General features: G+C 32.2%; 1 non-coding gene across 1 annotated transcript; it reads right to left on the bottom strand.

The window, feature by feature from the left end:
* Positions 1-2315: 2315 nt before the first annotated feature.
* LOC139850788 (small nucleolar RNA R71) lies at positions 2316-2422 on the bottom strand. The gene has a single exon (XR_011760169.1). It is a non-coding gene; the product is annotated as a small nucleolar RNA R71 (small nucleolar RNA).
* Between the last annotated feature and the right edge of the window lie 2516 nt (positions 2423-4938).

Raw genomic sequence — 4938 nt, forward strand, 5'->3', positions numbered from 1 at the left:
TTAATTGTGACTTAAGGCATAAAATCGACAAACCGGTCATTAAACTGTAAAACCCCCTTTTTATAATAATAATAATACTACTTATATATATATATATATACATATATATATATATATATATATATATATATATATATATATATATATATATATATATATATATATATATATATACAAATATAGTTTAAAAAAAAATATAGCGTTAAACTTGGCTAGCTCCCTGCGGAATGAACCGGACTTACTAAAAACTACACTACTTTACGATTAAGTACACTGCCTATAGTGTTGTAGCAAGGTTTAGGTATATCCACTCTATAAATAAATAAATAACTTGTACAAAATTGTATCGTATTTGATAGTATTTCGTAACAAAAATATAACTATTTCCTATACACCTCGCATAACATCAAGTATTTTTGGCGCCGCTGCCAGGGAACTTCAACAACGCCGAAGCGAAACGCTATAAAAAAAATTAGTTTTTAAGTTAGTGTTGTAAAAATATATTTATATAAGTTTTAAACATAAAAATATAAAAACATAAAAAAAAGAGAGAAAAATATATTTCTATATTTTTAAGTATTTAAATTAAAAAGTTTATATTTTTATTGTTAAAAGTTATAAAAACTAATAAGTAATTTTTTTTTAATTTATAAGTTTTATTTAAGTTATTTTATTTTTATTTTATTAAAAATCAGAGAAAAAAATAATTAAATAAAATAAATAAATAAACTGTAAACGGGCCAAGAACTATAGCAGTCCAAGATCTGAGCTGGATCCAGAAGCTATGCGATCGCATGGCCCAGACACGTAGAACTCATGCGATCGCATGATCCTGTCTGACACGCCTGATACCTCTGCCGACAGGATTAGGGTTACATATTAATTAATTATTATTATTATTATTAAAACCTAATTAGGGTTAAGTATTTTAATATTTAGTTTTAGTTTTATTTAATTTGTAATATTTAGTATAAATTAGTTTTATTAATTATAAAATTAATAATTTTATAAAATAATAATATAAAAATAATATTTTTATAAAAATTGTATTTTTATAACTTTAAGTTTTATTTTTATATTTCGTATCTTTTTAATCGTTTAGTTTAATTTGTATATTTATCGTTCGTAACTAGTTTTAAGATATAGCTTTGCCGTAGTTATTTTTAATTCTAGATTTTTAGGCTTTGCCGTAAAATTCCTTAAGTGCTTTTTCTTTAGATTAAGATTTAGGTGCTTTAGAATTTTTCGACGCTGTTTATAAAATTTAGTACCTTTTAAGTTTCGACGCTGCATTTTATTATTTTTCGACGCTTATTTTTCGACCTTTTATTTTTTGACGCATTCTTTTTTTTTTCTCGACGCTCTAGTTTTTAGGACATAGAATTTTCTTTATTTTCTTTAAATTTCGACGAAAAATTATTTTAAGTGGTTAAATTGATAGACATCTAAAATTTTCTGGTTCGTAGTAATAGTTGAATTTGTTAGTCTATTAAAGGGTCCTGGCTACCTGCTGCATCTATTGGCTATTCGAAACGTGGGAAAAATTAGAAAAGTCTATTAATTTGATAACTTTTATAATTTTTATCTTTTATAACTAATAGGATATTCTGTGAATGCATCGAGCAAAACGTTCACCACCTTTCATACGTTCACCACCTGTAACTCGATCAAGACATCTAGCCAATATTGTCGCCGTTGATTTTTCTTTAGAATCGTCATCTAGTCGACCAAGTACTGCAATTCAAATTTCCGATAATCCATTTTTTGAACCCGACCTCACAATTGAGAATCTGGAAGATATTTAGGGACAATTCAGAGATCCTGAACCACTAATCATTTCTCCTGAACCACAAATCACTCATCCAGAGATTGTCGAGGAAGAAACCATTAAGTCAGAATCCTCTAGTGATTCAGATTCAACATATTCAATCATGGAAAATTTGGAACCTCTAAGTATGGAAGACCGAATAAGGGCTAAACGCACTGGCCAAGGTCACGCAATTACTCAACCAGACATTAATGCACCAGATTATGAAATCAAAGGACAAATCCTACACATGGTAACTAATTAATGCCAATTTAGTGGTGCGCCGAAGGAAGATCCAAATGAACATCTTCGAACCTTTAATAGGATTTGTACTCTATTCAAAATAAGAGAAGTTGAGGATGAACAGATCTATCTCATGTTATTTCCCTGGATTTTAAAGGGAGAAGCCAAAGATTGGTTAGAATCGTTACCTAAAGGGACGATTGATACATGGGATGTGTTAGTTGAAAAATTTCTTAAACAATTCTTTCCGGCATCTAAAGCCGTGAGACTTCAAGGAGAAATAGTTACGTTCACGCAAAAGCCAAATGAAACCTTATATGAAGCATGGACAAGATTTGGAAAGTTATTGAGAGGATGTCCTCAGCATGGTTTAGACACTTATCAAATAGTACAAATATTCTACCAAGGATGCGACATTAGTACATGAAAAGACATCGATATAGCAGCTGGTGGTTCCATTATGAAGAAAATTGCAACTGAAGCTTACAAAATTATTGATAACACTGCTTCCCACTCACATGAGTGGCATCAAGAAAAAGACATCGTTAGATCATCTAAAGTGGCTAGAGCCGATTCTAGCCATGACTTTGATTCCATTTCTGCAAAGATAGATGCTTTCGAAAGACGAATGGAAAAGATGACTAAGGATATTCACGCAATACGAATTAGTTGTGAGCAGTGTGGAGGACCACATTTGACAAAAGATTGTCTTAGTGTTGAACAAACAATGGAACAAAGAGAGAATGTTTCATACATGAACCAAAGGCCTGAAAATAATTATCAGAATAATTATTAACCGCCAAGACCAAACTACAATCAAAATCAGAATTATAACTGAAATGTTCCATACAACAACCAACAAGGTCCTAGCAATCAACAAATATCCAATAATACATACAACCAGCAAAGACCTATTTTTCCAATTAAACCACCACAAACTGATGATAAAAAGCCAAATCTAGAAGGCATGATGTCAAAGCTAGTTGAATCTCAAACTCAATTTTCACATCTCAGAAACAAACCAATGAACAAAATGCTCAAGCATTTAGAAATCAACAAGCTTCTATTCAAAATCTGGAACAAGAAGTAAGCAACCTAGCAAGGTTGATAGGTGAAAGAAAACTAGGGAGTCTACGTAGCGATACAAATGCTAACCCCCAGAATAAAACAGCTAAATCCATTACCACAAGAAGTGGTATTACACTTAAACCACCTGAAATACCTGAAATTTCTGATGACTCTATTCCTACTACACAGGAACCACAATCTGAGCAAGAGAAGGAATCAGAACCGGTAGTTGAAAAGGTTAATGAAGATAACACAGTTAAGGCTAAGCCTTATGTTAAACCATACCAACCACCACTTCCTTACCCGAGTAAAATGAGAAAAGAAAGACTTGAAGCCGAGCAATCCAAATTCTTGGATATGTTTAAACAAATAAATGTCAATCTTCCTTTCATTGATGTGATATCAGGAATGCCAAGATATGCCAAATTCCTGAAAGATCTAATCACAAATAGAAAGAAAATGGAAGAACTCTCGGCTGTTACTATGAATGCTAATTGTTCTGCAGTGCTGTTGAATAAGATACCAGAAAAACTCTCTGATCCAGGAAGTTTCACAATTCCATGTTTTCTGGGTAGTCTTAGTTCAATAGAAGCATTGGCAGATTTAGGTGCTACTATAAATTTAATGTCATATTCATTATACGCTAAACTAGACCTCGGAGAATTGAAACCAACACGAATAAGCATACAACTAGCAGATCGATCAGTAAAATATTCTAGAGGGATAATGGAAAATATGCTAGTTAAAGTTGGTACTTTAGTATTTCCAGTAGATTTTGTTATTTTGGACATGGAAGAAGATTCTCTAGTTCCTCTCATATTAGGAAGACCATTCTTAAACACGGCTAAAACAATAATAGACGTGTTCGGTAAGAAATTGACCATAAGTATAGAGGACGAGAGTGTTACCTTTTCTGTTGATAGAGCCATGCAACAACCGCAATCTGTAGATGATACATGTTATTATATTCAAACTATAGATTCACATGCAGAATTGTTACAAGAATTTCCAGAATTACAAGGAACAGGAGAATGTTCTTTAGGAGAAGGAACTGAACCAATTGATGAAGCTGAAATGTTAGCTACACTTATGGTTAATGAATATGAACCAACAATAGAAGAACTTCAAATGCTAAAAGAGGAAGATAGATATCGATACAAATCATCGATAGAAGAACCACCGATATTAGAATTAAAGCCACTTCCAACCCATTTGGAATACGCTTATTTACATGGTGAATCTGAATTACCTGTAATAATATCGTCTTCTCTTACTGAAAATGAAAAATCTCAACTCATTTCTGTGCTAAAAGCTCATAAACCATCTATTGCATGGAAGATTCATGACATTAAAGGTATAAGTCCTTCGTATTGCATACATAAATCCTTATGGAAGAAGGTCATAAAATATATGTGCAACGCCAACGAAGACTAAATCTTAATATGCAAGATGTTGTTAAGAAAGAAATTATTAAACTGTTAGATGCAGGTTTAATTTATCCGATTTCTGATAGTCCATGGGTAAGCCCAGTTCAATGCGTACCTAAGAAGGGTGGCATGACTGTCATCACAAATGAAAAAAATGAGCTTATTCCTACTAGGACTGTAACAGGATGACGAGTCTGTATTGATTATAGAAAATTAAATGACGTCACCAGAAAAGATCACTTTCCCTTACCTTTTATTGATCAAATGTTGGAAAGATTAGCCGGGAATAGTTACTATTGTTTTCTTGATGGTTTCTCCGGATATTTTCAAATTCCAATAGCACCCGAGGACCAAGAGAAAACCACATTCACGTGCCCTTATGGTACTTTTGCT

This window comes from Rutidosis leptorrhynchoides, chromosome 5 (assembly GCF_046630445.1).
Source record: "Rutidosis leptorrhynchoides isolate AG116_Rl617_1_P2 chromosome 5, CSIRO_AGI_Rlap_v1, whole genome shotgun sequence".
Lineage (NCBI taxonomy): Eukaryota > Viridiplantae > Streptophyta > Magnoliopsida > Asterales > Asteraceae > Rutidosis > Rutidosis leptorrhynchoides.